Source organism: Pagrus pagrus, assembly GCF_965226575.1.
Source record: "Pagrus pagrus genome assembly, chromosome: 16".
Classification (NCBI taxonomy): Eukaryota; Metazoa; Chordata; class Actinopteri; order Spariformes; family Sparidae; genus Pagrus; species Pagrus pagrus.
In genome coordinates this window covers 19,498,818-19,518,001 of record NC_140200.1, presented here as the reverse complement: position 1 = coordinate 19,518,001, position 19,184 = coordinate 19,498,818, and the positions used below count along the sequence as shown (strand labels likewise).

General features: G+C 39.9%; 1 protein-coding gene across 1 annotated transcript in view; it reads right to left on the bottom strand.

Annotated features, from left to right (window-relative positions):
- Positions 1-19,184, bottom strand: part of man1a1 (mannosidase, alpha, class 1A, member 1) — a 162,292-nt gene that overhangs the window by 119,988 nt on the left and 23,120 nt on the right. The gene's annotated exons all lie outside the window — the stretch shown is intronic.

Here is a 19,184-nt window from a genome sequence, read left to right as displayed (position 1 = left end):
CATCATTTTTGTTAGCATTTTCCCAGAAAATGACAGAAAACCCATCACTAAGACTGCACAATATGGTAAACAAGTCCAAGTGGGATTATTCTGACAAATAGTATGATTGCCCAATGATAAACATTGGTGGGATTGACCATTTTCACAGTTTTCATTTTCATTGGGAAAAAAAAAAGGGTTAGGGTTAGACTTGCCTGACATTTGTGAAAAAAAACATGTTTTCTTATATCTGGAGAGCAAAATTTGTAGGCCAGGGTTTCTCTGCAGCACTAAGGTACTTAATTTAATTTATTTTTTTTATTTTACCTTTGCTTTGATACTGGCTATATCACAATTTTGATAAAAATTACCCTACCAACTAAATCTTCCCAAAGCCCAAGTAGATATTCTCAAATGTCTTGTTGTTTTATTACTCCAAAACCCCAAAGACAAAGAAAATTAGCCATTAGAATGGCACTCGGTAGAGCGCATACTTCCGCCAAGGCCCAACAGTCCCCTTTAATTCAATCAAACTTAATTCAAACTCAAACCCACCCTGTATCACTCTAAATTTTATAGCATCCATTACCTGCTGAACCTTTAATTTAAGATCACCATATTTGGCATTGTTAAGCGACTATTCGATGTCCCTGGATATCTACGTAATTAACTGAGATGATCTCTATCAGACATCCATGTTTAAGATTGACACATATTCTCACGACTTGATCTGTTCCAGCTAAAAAGGCCAAAATCCAATCACAAAAGCAGTCTGGAGCTCTGGATTTAATGATAAATATGTCTGGACCTAAATCAATAAATAACACAAGAACAACATCTGTCGACATGTTCTAATCTGAAACAACATCCAGTACAAGTGAAATCACATGTTCAACAGGCCCCTTTGAGCACTGGGAATGTGTATTAACTTGTATTGTATTAACATGTCACACAATTAAAATACTCCTTAGATAAAACGTAAGTAGTATGTTAGTCACTGCAGCTGCAAAGATTGACTCACTCAGAAGGTTTATTTAATGATGTTATTCTGTGCATCAGGTGGCCAATGACCTATTCAAAATGTCTGTCAGCCAATTATAACTGCTGCCTGATTGATTTGCTCACCACTCGCTCAAAACAACACACAAACATCACTCAATTCCTTGTGAAAAGGGAACATTTTCCTCTGCTGAGTCCCATTATCTGCTGTTGAGACCACCCGAATCCCCCAGCAGGACTCACTGAAGTTTCATCTTATTTTAATCTGGTGCTGGCTGGAGGCGTTATAGCAGCGTGAGCACTGGTTTCCAATCTAACACCCAGACAGACACCCATTTCAATCTCACACGAGGCTCCTCCTCCAGCTCCGCATTTGTCTGTACCGCTAATCCAGGTTATATAGCATCGTCTCCGAGCTTTCTAGAACCTGCCTCTGGATTAGACACGCTAAAACCTTTTATCCTCCACCCTCAGACGAAAGATCTGCACACACACACTTCAATTATAGCCTGCTATTGTCATAAACTCACACTGTATTCTGTATATGGGGTGAATGACTGCCACATGCACCTCAGTGCTAGCTTTGAACACCTGAATATAGTGAACCACACCACACAAGCGTTCAGCAATGTGACTGTAAAGCTGACGCACAGCCTGTACAATCCCTCCTGGGGGTATTGTATTACTGTACAATACACCCTCTCACTACACATATCCTGTTGGAAGCCAATACATGTAAGTGTGTGCACAGTTTTGGATGAGGGTGCATGTTTGCGTGAGAGTGAGTGGCACAGTTACTTCCGTGACTGCCGCTGACTCACCGTTAGTTAGCCCACTCGAGGACAGACACTCACTGAGAATAACAATCACTGTAATGATGTCAAAAGTGGGTACAAATGACCACAGCAGGCAGGGAACCAGTGGGTCAATGAGCCAATCAGTGAGTGTGACGACGTGCGGCCAAAGTTAGCAGAGTAAGCCTGTAAACTGGTCAATCAACGCGTCAGTCATTTAGTGCTTCAGTCAAGCAGAAAACAAGTCAGGAAATCATACTGCTGCACCATCCAACCTGTCTCACAGCCACTGTAGGTACAAGGTTAAGAGCGAGAGAAGCTGAAGTGAGGTTCAATAAAATATGAATGAGTTTTTGATAGCTGCACTATATTACAACTATTATTTAAAAAAAGACATTCATAGGAGGCTGTGCAGCTATAAAAACACAGGAAACTGTCAACATATTGCTGATTTCATTCAGCCCATTTGTTCTTTAACAAGTTGTGGTGCTGTATTTTTTTTTATTTAGACAGCCTTATGATAACATCTTGTAAATAATAATGTGTCTCTGAAAATAATTTTAATTTCTTCCATTCTCACATTGTCATAGTAGGTGTTGGTAATGCACATTAACACTGGTTGCCACCCGCCAGAAAACAGAAAAAGGAAAAAGAAGTAGGCAAGTAGCTGGCTAGCTACTACCACATTGTGTGTGTATGTAGCTGTGTAATGTAGATAGTAGTAGTTAATTTTCCGTGATTGCCTCATCGATAGCAGAAGTATTAATAATTGGCATTTTGTCTAATATTATTATTATTATTTGTTTGCAAGTAATGACCTATTTTGAGTACATTTTAATGCAGATTTAGATTATGATTTCCAGATATTTGACTGATGATGAACAGCGTACACTGAAAAGAGGTGTGTTGCCAGGGCAAACTGACAAGAAATAACCATAAATAGCATAGAATATTTTTGCAGAAGAAAGGCGAACAACTTGAAAACATAATATTATTATTATTTCAAATGGTTCATACACGACCACAGGTGCGGTGCAGGTGCACGGTAACAACCCAGAACACTAGAGAAGAGGACTAAGTACCCACACGCTGCTCTGATGCTCCCAAGAATTTATTCTTCTATTCATCCTGTGAGCATGACTGACAACGTCTCAATCAAAGATGGTCTTCAGCAGGTTACATCATGTAAGCTGACGAGCCTGCTGCATGAATAGACTCTGATTTCATGCTTTTCATAGAACAAATGGTTATTAGATTGCAATACATTAGAGAATATGGCATACTGTGCTCGAGAGGGAAAGGGGAGGCATAATTAGCACAGTTACCTCTCAGCCCTTGTGCTCCATATGCATCTCTCACTTGTACAAAGACACACAGATCACCACATCAACACACACTCACATACACACATGCATTCGCGAGGTTCAGTATCGGTGTAACCCTCCCTGACAGGTAGCTAATTCCTGAGATTCAAAAACGCTGCTCTATCTTCACATGTGCCCTTATTTTAAACACACATAGACACGAAAACACAGAACAAAAGCCACTTCATTTGCATAGCATCTCCCACACACATCAAAAGGACAGCCAGCGATAGCTTTCCTCCATTTAAACCCACTAATTAAAGCTAGTGAGCCTGCTAATTACTGTTCCTATATGCATGTCACATTAAGAGATCGACTCAAACACTCTTGTTCAAGTCCACATGGGCACTGCAACACATGAGAGGGAGCGGATCTGAGGTCTGTTCAAGGATGTTGAGATCACGACGACAGAAAATGGAAAAAAATAACAAAGAATTAACACTGTAAACAAAGTGGCACTGGATAAAATTATACAATTTGGAAATGTATAAAAAGCAGCTGTGAGATTTTACATCTAAATTACAGCTTTTATCCCAACAAAGTCAGACAACACTCAACATACTGATATTTAAGTGTTTGCACAAAACTGAAAACTCAATGAATGATTGTTTATGTTACCTTTCAGTCAAGAGTTTCACTGACACGGTTTTTACTGGTTTCATCTGCTCAGGTTGAAGCTAGATCAGAATAACAAAGGTGTTCGTTTTCTTGCCCTACCAGTTTCAATAATGGGCATATCAAAGACACGTCAATCAAGCCTGGTCTGCACACACCCTGACAGAAATCAGAGATCTTATCAAACCAAACTAATGACTATACCTGTCTGGGTGTATCAAGATGTGCAGGTCATTACAGGTACCATAGTCAACTGCCAAATACATAGTGTAGAAACATACATGCAATTTGCATTGAAAGAGGATATGTAGACCCAGTTACCACTACTTCCTTTTTCTCAAAACTTTACCAGATTGGTGACTTGCTTGTTTGCCCGTTTTCTATGTGGGGAGGATTTGATTATTCTACTAACCACTGGTATCCGGCCACTCCAATGACATTACAGCTGCAATGATTCACCGATTAGTTGTCAATTATTAAATTATACTAGACATAAACTCTTTTGATAATCTTGTAATCAGTTTGAAAAACTTTTTTTTCTTAAAAAAAAAAGAGAAATAATACTCACAGTCCAGATTTTAAATGTGAATATTTTCTGGCTTCAGTTCGAGGCCAACCCATAATGGATCATTTTGGCCAATGCTGACACCAATATTTAGGAGAAAAAATGAGATAAGTAATGGATGCAGGATATTTTGAAGATTAACAATAAACATTATTGTTCAAAACTGCATCACTGCTCTGAAACAGTAAATTTCACTGTGAATTTAATAGTTATAATTTACCCTAAGCATTTTTTTCTCTATCATAAAAGATGTTTTCATATCGGCGCACACTGGACAAAATTTACACCCAGATATTATCGATAATATTGATCAACCCATAAATTGATCAGGCTTAGTTTCTGTACTCATCTCTGACGTTTCTTTGGGAAACCGACAATTTGTTGCAGCCCTAATGTCATTTCGAGTAGTCTTAATACTTTGTTAGCCACTGTGTAATTAGCATACAGTAATACAGACAATGCAGTTGATTTCGAGAATATATACTATTTAATTATAAAGACAGTGTGTCACTTAAGCAGTACAACAAAATGTCTTGATATAAAAAAAAGTAACACACAGGCAGAGTTGAATTTTCTGTATCAGGTAAACTTTGAAGACACAAGACACAGAAACAAGGAAACAAAGGCAAGTTGTTTGTTTAATTCAAGACAGACTGCCCCCTCCCAAACAGGTGTATTAACCTATTAGCAGAAGGAGGGAAACAGGCTAAGCGGTTGGGCAGGCTTACATCATGCTAGCAGTTACAGCCAAAAGGCATATACCTGAATAGCTTTCATGATATCATGAGGAGTGGGGTGGGACAGGAATGAGAGTCTATAAGCTAGCTCGGACATGTCAGCAAGCCAGGTTATGTTCATAGGCCTTTGTCTCCTAACATACCACAACTGAACTGTCCTGAATTGTTTGACAAAATTGGAGATATGGGTGAAAATGTAGAGGATTTCCACAAACTGTCAATGTAATTAAATTACATTTTGGAAAATAGCACAAAATCACAGTCATTTCACAGGTGAGGGGTGCTGTTCTCTAACTCGGTATGTAAATGTAAGCGTGCCTCACAGTACTAAACATCGAAACATTCCTGTGCGTTAACTGTTATTGGATTTGCTGCTCAGGATCCCTATGTGTTGACTCTAATTGGATTAACCGCTGAGGATTTTCTAGGCTGACCGACCGCTGTTATCAGTGGCTGAAGTCATTTCAGACATACAATAGCTCCATGCTAACTGGCTCTGTGTTTAAGGTGTAATGGCTTTTCTAGGGCACCAGCATCAAGTCCAATCTAACAGGAAGATCTTAAGTACATACACAGCTGCTCTCACCTCAGGAGTTCGCAGTCACACAGCTACAGGCCAGGGATCAGATTATTTAGTACAGAATGGTTGCGTGGGAAGTGCTGATAATCACCCCGAGTGGAGTGTCTGTGTTCAGGTGGCATGTCCTACCTATCCTCTTGGATCTATGCTCTTCACTTGTTATACAATCTACATTTATCTGTATTTTCTAGGGCTGCAACAATTTTTTTTTTTCCTCAAGTAATCATTTAGTTGTTTGGTCTATAAAATGTCAGAAAATGGTGTAAAATGTTGATTAGTGTTTCCCAAAGCCCAAGATGACGTCCTCTAATGTCTTATGTCCACAACAGAAAGATACTCAGTTAGTTTACTGTCATGGAGGAGTAAAGACACCTGAAAATATTGACGTTTAAGAAGCAGAAAGAATTTAGACTTTTTTTTCTAGAAAATTTGCTCGAACCGATTATCAAATAGTGAGCGATTAATTTATCAGTTGACAACTAATTGACTAATTGTTCCAGCTGTGGTATTTATTTATTTTTTTTGTCAGTAAAAAATGTTATACATCACGATTTTCTTGATCTATTCCCTACAAATGTCATCTACTGCATGCCTGTCCATCCTGAAAGAGCGATCCCTTCTCTGCTGTTCATCCTGAGTTTTCTCCCTTTTTCTGTAACTCCACTTAAAGGACTTTTAAAAGAAGTTTATTCTTATCCGTATGGGGGCTGTAGGGACATGGGGTGTCTCATGCTGTACAGATTGCACAGCCCCTCGAGGCAAATTATACTTTATGATTCTGGCTAAGTACAAGTGACTTGACATGAGGATCACCTCCTCCTCTCACTCTTCATGTCATTCTTATTCTCTTTTGTCTCCGTGCTCCACCTCCTCTCTCAGCCTATTGATCTGCCACAGGCAGTGAACTAATAACTATGTTGTGTTCACTGGTGACATACAGGCACATATATATATTGACATACATCCATGTGCACAATCACATGCACTGCCAGAGCCTTGTCTACAGCTGTTTCCTGTCAGCAGGACAGCTAATGGAGGAGAACTTGTTTTGGAGCATGCCAACACAATGCACAGGGGAATAATACGCCTCACATATTCTGTTTGTACACACAATGTTAACATGTTCTTGTAGTGAACATGTCTGTTCATTCCAATGAGCATGTGAGCATCAAAATAGGAAATTACTACATATTAGGGGTGTCACAATTTCAATTCTAACTCAAAAAATGATCAAAATGATCTTTTAATTTTAATTAGCTACATAAAAAGCAAATTCTGCGATTGTGATTTCTTCCTCTCAAAAATCCCATTTACTTGTGGACATCCAAAGAAAAAGACAGCTAGCTTACCGGTAGCTTGCAGATGCACTTCTAGACACATAACCTGTGTGCACGAAGACAATCAACTGACTGGTACCACAGTTAACTCCTGCTGCGTTGGAGATGTTGGGTTTATTTTCTTTTTCAAAGATCTTTTACCGATTTATTTGGGAGTTACTCTCAGTGGATCAAGTAACTGAGTTTCTGTCTTTTGTTGTTTGTTACCGAATGCCCGAAGGGTGGTGTTTTTTGTTTTACTCTGGAATCTTTGGTCTTCGTGGATATTATTTCACCTTGCAAAATACACCAGTATAAAGCCAAGCTGTTAAAGCTGCTAAGTGTTATTTTCTTATTAAAATATGTGTTAAATAGGTCTATATTCCAAGAGTCGTCACACTTTCAGTAACCCACGTCCCTCCTCCTCTTCACTGCTCATGCAGTAAAAGAAAAAAGACATTTTCTGGGATCTCTGCACACTTTTTGGTGACAGAGAAATCCATAAAGAGGCAGTCCTGTCTGATCATGAACACACAGAAGGCAGGATCCTCCTGTTAACCAGCAACGACAAGGCTACCAATTCCAGCGCTCCCGGTGACAGCTTATATCATCAGACAGTCAAGGTGAAGACAAACACTTGAAGAAAAGAAAGAGGCAAAGACAACTGCCTCAAAAAACAAAGGAGTCGTGCAAGTGTGGTGACGTAGAGACGAGGGAGGGGATTGCCAACTGTGAAAATGACAGGAAGTCAGGTAAAACGACGCCAACGCTTGAAGCAGCTTTGAAGAATTTAAAGTGGAAATGTCAGGGGATATAACCAATGACTAGCTGATCTTTACAAATCCAGATACGATTGCCTAGAAGGGCAATGCCCATCACTGCTGAAGAGTGTTTAAATCAAACACCAGTTTGTATTGTATTTTGAAGAATCATGACTTCCCTATTATATATGATTATTTCTATATATTTTTAATTGATAACAAATAACAACTAAAATTTTTCTATATTCATCCATATGTCAGTAGACATTAAATAATAGTAAACTGACACATTTGTTGAAATGGAAACAAAAATAAAACAAAACTGGAGCAGGGAGAAAATTCTGCCGCTGTTCGAGGGGGTCCATCAGAGACAGCACAGCACCCTGTCAAATGTTCATTTGAAGCCAACAGCTTACATGAAGGAAGCAACTGCAAATAGTCGACTGTCCTTTTCTGAATTACACACATTGCTCCAAAAAATATTTATTTAAATATTACTCAATAGACCTCTGAAGCTCTCAACATTTAAGAGGGCTTTTATCAAAAGAAATTTGATGAATATGGTTTATTTTTCAGTGTGTGAGTAAGAGTACGACTGAAGGATTTTTACTTTTATCTGTATTTCATCTTTTGATAAATGCAAGTGTGGATCTCATCTTAATTGAAAACCTAGGGGAGATTTTTTTGACAAATGTTTTGAGACAGCACTCTACACCACCATCATCAAAGGCTTTAGGATAGGATTAAAGATGTAGGATTTCAAGACTAAATCAAGAAAAGAACAAATAAGAAGACAAATTTAAAAAGAATAAATAAGACATTAAAGTCAGGAACAGTTTGAACACCTGCCTCAAGTGGGCAAGACATTTCCCACAACACAAATGTTACACAGCATTAAGGTCCAACCAAGTGGTATACTACCACAGATGGGCACTGATGTACAAATGTCCACTGAGGCCTCATTTAAATGTCACCAGAATGAAAACCTGCCGTTGATTCAGTGTGTGTACTTTACACTGCTGTTTGTACACACACAGAGTGATGATGGTAAATCATTAACTGGTGTGCAAAGATCTGAGGGTAATGACCCTGTTTGCTTCAGGGTGCCTTCAGTAATCTGTAACTGAGGGTATGTGTGTGTTAGTGCGTCTCCCCCAGAGGCTGCTGTGGTGAAAGTGAAGCTGAAACTGAAAACTGTCTCAGGGGAAACACTTGTGACAAACGCCCTTGTAACAGGTGCATTACGAGTGTGTGAGAGAGAGAAAGAGGGCAGTTAGGTGACAATATGGTCGTTGGGCAGATAAGGACATCAGACAGCCAACCGGCATGTGGACCGCACAAACATCAACACACACACACACACACACACACACACACACACACACACACACACACACACACACACACACACACACACACACACACACACACACACACACACACACACACACACACACACACACACACACACACACACGTGTACAATCTGCCTGCCAAAGCAGCATCCCCAGTGAGTGTGTGGTGAAGTACAGATGCTTGACTGCTTCTCTCCCTGCCATCTCAATGAGAGGAAGATAAAGACAGAGTGTGATACTGAGAGAAAACAGGCCGGGTCACAAAAAGCAAGGACATACTGTAGACGGGAAGCAGGCAGAAACGGCTACTGGGTGTAAATATATCGCTAAATACTTCATATAGTAAATTAAAATTAATAGTTTTTATCAATCCTTAATAGAGGCCATGAAAAGGAGGGATAAACCAGATACATAACAATCTGAAAAAGAAGAATAGAGCTGCATTATTTAGCCTGTGAGGATAATGGAAAGTGCTCTGCAGGCCACTATTGATTTATAACAGTCTTTTAGCAATGGTTGAGCAAACTTCTGAAATATCAGGTTGAAGTTGAATCAGATTTCTGACGTCAGACAAATTCCAATAAAAGTGATTCAGATTCATTGAACTGATTGAGATGAACACTGTTTTTAGGGTGCTGTTCGCCATCTGTTGCCTGATTCTCATCAAGAAATCACATACACGTTCAAAAAACCTCTTATTTAGGGGGCATAAGAATTCTACATAGTTGTTAGCTTGCCAAAGTTCGTTGTTAAATAAAGCGTTTGTAATTCAGCTCTCTAACAGCAATCTATCATCTTCACATATTTATACAGGCCCAGACATGAGCTTACCCAGGTAACAGTTACCATTTCCTTTTCTGTTCGTTTCATTCCCAGCACTTCTTCAAAACATGTGATTTCCTGTTTATCTCTCGTCATGCAGCAGGTGTTTGGAAGCGCAAATCTTAAGCTTTCATCAAATACTTTTAGGTTGACTCACTACGATACACAGCGGCTGCTCGGTGCGATCAACAACAGCCTGTTCGCAAGTGAAAGGGCTTTGAAATGTTTCTTAAAGCTGCTGCTAATGTAGCTACAGGTTTCTTACTTGAAAAGGGTTTCAGTGTGGAGTTGCCCCAAGACTGGAACATATACAGAAATTGGTATTTGAAACATTTTTAAAATAATGACAAATGGTCAAATAGAGCAGAGAATTAACAGAAGAACCTAGTTAAAAAGGTGAAACACTAGAGCTACAACGATTAATCGATTGGTTGCCAACTATTAAAGAAGACCTATTACGCTTTTTCATATTTTATACTCTATATGTTCTTGTGCAAGCCCACACCAACAGAAGCTCCTCCTTTCCCACAAAAAAACACTGCTCCTGAAACGCCTCATCAGTCGTTCCGTCTTTAATTCTGTGACTTTATGACATCACCATTTCACACATTTACTTAATTTATGCCTAGCAGCTTGTGGCATGTAATTATGGATTCAGCACTGCTGTTCTGCTGTTGTAAGCTATGCCGGCAGAGGTGTGTGTGAGTTGACCAATCAGAAGAGACTGGGTATTCAGGAGCTAAAACAGAGCATTTCAGACAGAGGGGGAATACAGAGCTGCGGCACTGGACAGTGTGAGAAAACTGATGTGTTTTTGAGCACTAAACCATGTAAACCTGTTCTAGTAGTAACCCAAAATAATGATGAAATGAAAAAAAAAAGATGAACCTGAAAAAGAGCATTATATGTCTCCTTTAAATCAATTAATAATTTGAATGATTTTTTAAGAAAAAAAAAGCCTAAACATTCTTATTTGTGACCAACATCTTTTACCATTTTCATCAATCGACTAACCGAGAAAATAATCAACATATTATTCGACAATGAAAACAATCAATGAAAATAAGCACGTGTAATCTGGGCCAGTTTTCTAACAGATGACCCCTTCAATCTTTGTCATTTCACTGCATGAACTAAAGCTTCAAGTGCAGGAATAGCCTTTAGAACAGAGCAATGCAGCAGCAATTCATCAGTGGTATAGAAACGAAGAAAAAGCAGAGAAAGGTATGCTTTTGATTTCAACCAAAGTAAAAATTGATCAAGTAAGTGCTTGTTATCCTTACAGGAGAACTTCTGTAAATTCTTTTTCAAATGGTTGTTGATTCGCTTGCTGCAGGGGTTGTTTATCAGCTTTGTCTGTGTTTATGCTATCCTGAATTTAATCTCTCCCTCTATATCCACCCCCTCTCTCTATATGGGGATGTAAGAAACAGTGTGCACCTCTGTAAAAAATATTACTGCATCTCTCTCAACCCTATCTCTGAGGCCAGACAGCCTGCTGCTGCTATACTTCACACAAGCCCAATGCATGGGTGCTGATATACACACAGGCTTTCATGGGAATAAATAAGAGCACATTAAACATTCACTATGATCAAGTCGGCAAAAACAAGCATAAAAAAATAAGCTCCTTGCATCATGTAAATAGTACGTAATATACCCCAAGTATCCATGTATTTCAGAGAAAGTAAAAGGAGATTGAAAATCTTGACGGATGGAGAGAAGGAAGATGCCAGGTCTGACACATTAAACATCATGAAATAGAAATGACATTTTGAAATGTGCCAGACCCTGGGGCTGCATCTATATTAGAGGAGAGAAGACGGTGGGAGCCTCCAAGCACCATTACACCACTTACACAGGGACACTGCTGAAAGGCTTGGAAACATATGGGATAAAAGTGCTAAGAATATTATACATGGCAAGTTTTGCCTTACATGGCAAGGGGACCTTTTATGCTTTTCCTTATTGTCTGTCAAAGAGAAATTACACAGTGCAAAATGTTCATTTTAAACAAGGCCAAAGTTTCAAATAATTAGGTAAAGGTATGTAAAGTAATCCCTGTGAGCAAAAACGAAATTTCAGACTGCTCTGAATGTAACCTTTTTGTTCTACTTTCATGCAGCCTAGGCCTGGGCGTTGAAAAGTCTGTCAGGATTGTGAAGTTTCATATTGGTCAATATAGATAATTATTGATCATATTTAATGGCCATTTTTATCTTTTTAAAGACTGGGTTTAGGAAACAGAGGCTAAAGGTGTTTCGGATGAAGAATGAACTGAGTTGCTGCATGAAGTGCTAGTATGAGATAAATAAGAAATGTTTTTCAAACTGTGAATCGTTTAAAGCTATTCTAGCTGTCCCAGAATAAAAAAAAAAAATAGAGCTGGAAATGAGCATATTAGGTCCCTTTTAAGGTTAGGTGCACTGAAGGGGATTGGTATGTAACACTTAAGCTCAGGGGCGGCTAATTGGTTCACTGAGTTAAGAGTTAACACTTTTCCAATCGGGCTCTGTCACAAGAGACACTCATCCCAGTGCAAAAACCACAGGTGTAGCCACTAACATTAATGAAGGCTCTGTTCCATTCGATGCCAGCCTTCACAATGCCAAGCACACCTAAATGGAATCCAGCTATTATCAATGTCACCAGTCCCACCTGTGTTTGAAGGCTCAAACTGTCCACCATTAGAATGCTCTCTTCCAGGCACAGCACAACAGCAGGTGCCGCTGCATTTTGTCCCACCTGTGTGTGCAGTATTAACCAAAGTATGGCATGCAAATGAGTCCAGTTACAAATAATTAGAATTACAAATGTGCGGATATAATGGCCAGTAACCCAGGTGCAGCCAGTCCTCAGTGTGCTGCAGTTTAATGATGGAGAAATAAAAGGGACAAATTTCTCTCTGGTGTGGGGCGGCACGTGAATCACAATTTTGCAGAAGAGAAAGCCTCACAAGAGGAGGCAAATCGAAGCCAAGCTTTCCACAAATAAAGGCTCTTGAAAGCTACAACATGTGATTTTAGAGGCAGAGGCATTACAGGTGAGCAGGTGGTGAATAACTCTCTTTGAACTGAGTAGTTAAGAAATGTGTTCCTCAAGTTGTGGAGAGTATTTTCTATTGTTTACTCATTTACTTCAAATCATTTTACTTTAGATTACTGATGACCACTTTTTCAAAGTATGCCATTATGTTTCAGGATTTACAATCTGTCCTCTTGCCTTCCAGGCAGCCATTCGTTTCCTCTTTGGTTTAAAAATCAATTTGCAGAAAATCACTTGAGTGGTGTAATTCATCAAAGTGAACATAATGTGTCTTTTTGTTATTGTCATTAAAGTTAAACGATAATTGCATGGAAACAAATTTGTGAGTCAAGGTTGACGCACAAAAAAATCTGGAGTGCATTACCATTAAACAATAAGTTAACTCTGTGGCTCAGGTTTTGCTACTTGCTAGTATGCAAATGGTATCAAGCAAATATATCCATCTTTATTTCTTCAAAAATGTCCGAAAAGTAAGAAAAAAAAGATAGAAATTGCAGCCAACACTTGCATATGTTGACAGTGTTTCAGTCTTCTGGTTTCATAGGAATGCTCAACACAAATGCATATGCAATTGGCCCTGAGGGAAAGTGAGCTCTGACACTTGGATGAACCTGTTATTCCCAGCACAATTCCCTTGTGCCGACTTATTTAAGCAGAAAACAAGGTTTTTCCTGCCACAGTTCTTTCTGTGCTGGTAGAAACCTTTAAAAGGTACAGCACACAGAAGCCCTGACATTTCTGCTTACTAAACTTGCTTTCTGACCCATGCTGTTTTGGAGCAAAACTCACCACCTTACTATTTTTCCACCCCGTATCTTCACATGTTCTCAGTGCTCAGAGACAGAGGACAATATCCATCTCTCCGCCTAGGGACCAGTTCTTCAGGGATCAGTGAGGGATTTCCTAAGCGGTTTAGTATTTCAGCAGCCATATATGGGTCAGTATTGTACTGCTGGAAAAAGGATGCAGCCTCCACACAGTCTCCGCTGACAGAAAAGTGGGTTTAATACTTTTTCCATGATGGCTAGCTCCAGCTTCAACAGGAAACAGGGCTCTATGTGAAACTATTAAAAACTGAACAACAACTACAACAAACAGTGATAAATTTCCAATAGCTACAATCTGATGAAAACAAGTTTCATGCCATGGTCATGACACCATCAGCTTTATTACACACAGTCTCACATAGTATCTGAAACTCTTTTTGAATGAAGGGGACTCAGAGGTTTTTCTTCTTTCAAGGACACACCAGTGATGCACTTTTGGTGGTCTTTTGCCACATCTTCACTGGCAAATCCAGAAGGAGTGCATCTTTTTCCTGACCTCTTAGAAGGAGAAAATCTGTAGCAGCAGTTTCAACAAAGCAATTTTTTGCCAAAACACACTCACAAATAACACAAATTCTGGCTATTAAAAAGTTTGAAGGAAACAGGAAAAGGCACAAACAAAACTGTGAGCAGCAACAATGGCTGTGTTTACAAGTTATCTGATTGGCTATTAAGTTCAACATCTTCTAAGAAGGCCCTACAAGCAACCTGTCTCCAACAGCCAAGGCTGCTCAAGGCTTTCAGTGCTGAACAACAGCACTGGACGACACACCAAAACAAAGGATTCAATTAATATTTCATGAAAAATTATTTTCCTCAAGAGCAGACAAACAATGCACTGATATTTTACACCTGTCAGTGTAGGTTGGAGTGTGTTCAACCGGTGTTTCCCACAGGATTTCGTGAGACTATGGGGGGTGGACCTCGGAAACCTGTAGCGAGGTACTGGGCCCTGCTCCCCCGGAAGAAAATTTCACACATTTTAACATTTAAGGCAATCTGGTGCGCTTTGAGCAACTGTATGTGTATAGAAGGGGGTGGGGCCGTAGACTGACTGGGAGTGAGAGATGCTTTGGTGAAGCAAGGATGCGAAACGTTACAGATCTTCAGCGCTATTATGAGAGATGAAAAACATTCTTAGATCAATATGAGACCATGGCGCAGCAAATTAGACTGACTGACGGGCCGCCAGAGTCTCGTTAATTAATGGCAAACACTGGTTCAACTCAACTGATTTAACTAATCTGAGGCTAATGTTGAGCTCAGGGTGCTCTTAGGGACCCTGACACACCAGGCAGACAGTCCACCAGTTGTCAGCCAACATCAGGTCCTTTTGGTGAGCGTCCCTCGCGCTTGTAGTCGCGCACCATTGGCACTAGTCAAGTCCACAGTGGTTTTTCGGCCAATTGAGCATGTCGAATCAGCAGTGGGCCCGTCCATTACATAAATCACTCTGATTGGCTGTTCAGCTAAGCAAATCAGTACACGAAAAGTAAAATGAAAAAAAAAGAAATGGAATGCCCATTGAGCTGTAGTATCCAAGATTTCACTCATTTTGCGCGATTTCTCCTTGATTTTTGTCTCTTTATTTTAATTACTTTAATGTTTTATGTTTAATTACTTTAATTTAGTGAGAGTGGTGTCAAATAAAGCTCCGTTATCACAACAACGGTTTTCATATTCACAGAGATTTATTTCCGCTCTGGAAGGCGCAGAAGGTACAAGCATGTTGGCTATCGGCTGTAGTCTTTGAGATGTGTTCAAGTGCAGCTGTTTGGCCTAGATACAGGCGACGTGATGCGACACAACAGTCAGCCTTTGTCGCCACTGGTTATTTGGTGATAGGTATGTCTGAGCCCTGACACCTAACCTGTTTGATGCAGCTCAAACAAACATTGAAACAAACAACCAGACCAAGACTGCATGAAAAGGAGGGTCTGGTTCGCTTCCAGTCAAACTCTGATGTGTTCGATTGCATTGTGAAAGCAAAGCAGACCAACATGATTGATGAAGTCCAAGCACCAGCACTAAATGGCGAAGACGTATCTTTTTCTTTCTCCTTGGTACAGACCAAATAAACCCAACTTCCGGTATGAAAGTGTCCCTTTATTGATGCAAATGTGACAGAATTTATTTCCACAGTTTCCAAGTAAACCATTAGAGTACCATTTGTATTTTTTCACCAGAGGAGCAAAGTGCCTGCTGAGTCACATTATCAGGCAGACAGAGCAAATACCATCACAGAGAGCGCACTGTTCCACATTGACGTAGCCATTCAGCATGATGCAAAAGCGATAATAATGAATATGTCAGGTTGTTATGAGCTAGAGAACTTCCAATCAATCAAAAGAAGATGAAGAAAAGTTCAGAGAATTGTGGACATCCTCTTCAATCTGTGTTATTCAATATTAATGTAATGATTTAGTTCACTGTCCACCATTGACTAATCAGTGACCATCTATAGTGTAAATTCCAAGTCAATAAAGTCTGTCCAATAGGACAAAGATTTCCCATCAGACCTCGTCTATTTCTCATAGATTACTGCCCTCCTAACAAGTCGAGCCAGTGCCAAGACTCACTGACCTGATGGGGCTCGTAAAATGCGTTGTTCCCAATAGCCTGATTGGTCCTTAACAGTGCTCAGTGTTGATAATATGGCCAACAGACCAAGCCTACCTGTAAAGCAACATTGCACACTAATCAATATTAGCTGATGCCCGTCAAGGGAGGAGTGGAGAGAATGATGAAATTGAAGAGAGGGGAAAAAAGAAATTTTTTCTGCAACTGACTGTTTGGTTAAAAACCTGGTTCTGGCAGTAAAATACCACACCTGTGGGAGTGGAATTATTGACAAAAGAGATGTTACAATAAAACATGAACACTGAAGTCTTGGTGATATGATTATTTTCATTATCTGGCCAGAAATGGAGCCAAAAAAGCTATTAGCCATGTTGTTATTGAGCTAGAAGAATGTTGTGTTTTAAAATTAAATTCAACCCATTGAGTCCATGAAGATCCAATCCAGAGAGGGTTCAAAAACTAAAAGTTCATTTATAATTTTGAAGTGAAGGACAAATCAAATCTATGCTACATTTTCACAACATTTGAAAAGAAGCTGTTTTCTAGAGAGCGAAAAACAATGGGAAACATATTCAGCATTTTTATCTGGATGTTTTCCAGCAAGGTTTACAAAAGACTTTGATTTCACTGTGACTTGTTGTGCCATAGGTTGAAGTGCTAAACTCTCCCTCTCAACCCTCTGCAGGGTGTGTATGGGCTTGCACAACTGTATCTGACCACACACACATTTATTGACTTGACCTTTCTCTTGGTGTAGGAAGCAGCCCAATTGGGTTTGACCCAGCCGCTTGACAAAAGGCAAACTAATGAAGACTTTGTGAAAGGCAGATTGATTTTTTTTCCTCTCCCTCCCTCCATTACATCCATTGCTCGCTTCAATACAGCAGGCAGGAAAGAAGGCAGGCGGTGGCGGTGGCGGCAGAACTTGAGCTCATCATTCATTTGTTTAACAGGTTGGCAGAGACGAGGACTGAACAGCAAAGAATGCCAGAACGTTCACCCTGTGCTCTATTCAAATGGCCCAGGCTGAAGGAATGGAGAATAACTATGAAATGTGAAATGGCTGGATTAAGGGGAAATCTGGAAAACTGCCCATTTTGGCTGTTTGACAGAAACAAATTAAAAAGCTTTTTGTCTCTTCATCCAAATTATTATGGTTTTAACCTTTTTACTAAATACGCTATCAAACACCTGTGACATCGCCGATAGAATTAAAGTAGGAAAACCACTGGTACAATGGGTTGGAGTAGACAGAAACTGGCACAAATTACAGCAACTTTTCAGGCTCCATCAACCAATCTCTTACTTCAAGTAGACCACAAAGGATCATACAATGTAGGACTGCAAAAAATGACTATTTTCATTAAAGATGTATCTGCAGATTATTTTCTCAATTGATCTGTTTGATTTTCACCCGACATGCCAGACACATCTAGAAAGGCACTGCTATAAACTGTTTGGAAAGGGCAGGCACTCTCGAAAAAATACTTGGAAGATGATTGGAGATACAGGGTTTCCCCCAGAAAACTTGTTAAGCCCGGTGGTAGGGTGGCCCACCAGCGGCCCCACGGTGCCCAAGCGTGTTTTTTTGTGTCAGGGGCCTGACCCTGACCATTGACTGATGGCAGGGCCCTATAGGTAACAGATTCATTAATGGAGTAGTAGAACTTAGAAGGAGTGATTCCATAAGGCTTTATTAGATCAACGTTAAAAGTTGACTGGAAATTTGAAAATATTATCATTATCATGTGTTATTATAAGACATTTATGTAAAACCAGGTCTTGCAGATTGCACTCTTGAAATGTTGTTCAACCAACCACAAAACTAAATAAATAATAAAAATACTATTTAGATAAATAATATCAACTGTCTGCACTAAAAAACAACTGCCTGGTGTCTCCAGACATTTTTATTTTTTTCCTCAGAGATTTTTACAATCTGGAGTCACGTAAACATGACCACGCGTCTTTTTCCGGTCAGTCTTCATGGAAACGTGACAATCACGGATCTACTAAAGATACTCTGTAATCTACTGTTTGGACCAGAGAAAACAACGAGCCGTACGAGCTGAAAAATGAAACACTGGGTCATTTTCATATCTGGTGAAAGCAGCTCGGCTCACAGAAGTCCAGAGCTCTGACGCTGCAGGGGATGACGTGCTAACAGCTAACAGCTACTAGCCGCTGCAGCAGCTGGCTGAGCCTCTAGAGCCGCGGCTCGGCTCACGTTAACGGCTACGAGGTCGGTCAGCTGGTGAAGCAGCAGTCTGATGAGCATGATGTCTGTGACATGTCCTGTTATGCGCGACGAAGTTGTGACGTTGTCAGGTGATGAAAAAGACACCTGATCATGTGTTGATGGAGCGCAAAAACTGATTTAAAAAAATAAAATAAACGATGTTTAGCCTGGCGGGGGGGCAAGTAAGACATGGCGGCCTGCCAGGCTTATAATACACTGGGGGAAACCCTGGAGATATCACTGCCAATCACGGACTAACTACAATCAACAGTAGGAGAGCGCCACCGACAATGAAGCCTGTTGGTAGATCAAACTCTTGACGAAGTCAATTAAGAGAACATCTTTTCCATTGAGAAAAACCTTCAGTGCCATTCTTCCAATTATATACATTCTCCGATGCTCAAACATCTACACTATACCCTTGAGGAGCTGCCTTTGTTGTTTTCAAACAAACAGTCGCTTTGACTGTAGCCGCCAGTAGGTCCTCATGGGACACTGATTGGTTCCATGATGGATTTGCAAGATAACAAACACATGATCTCGCAAATCAAAATGCCATGCAAGGTAACTTTGCTTTATCTAAGTGCTATAGGGAGGCAACTGGAC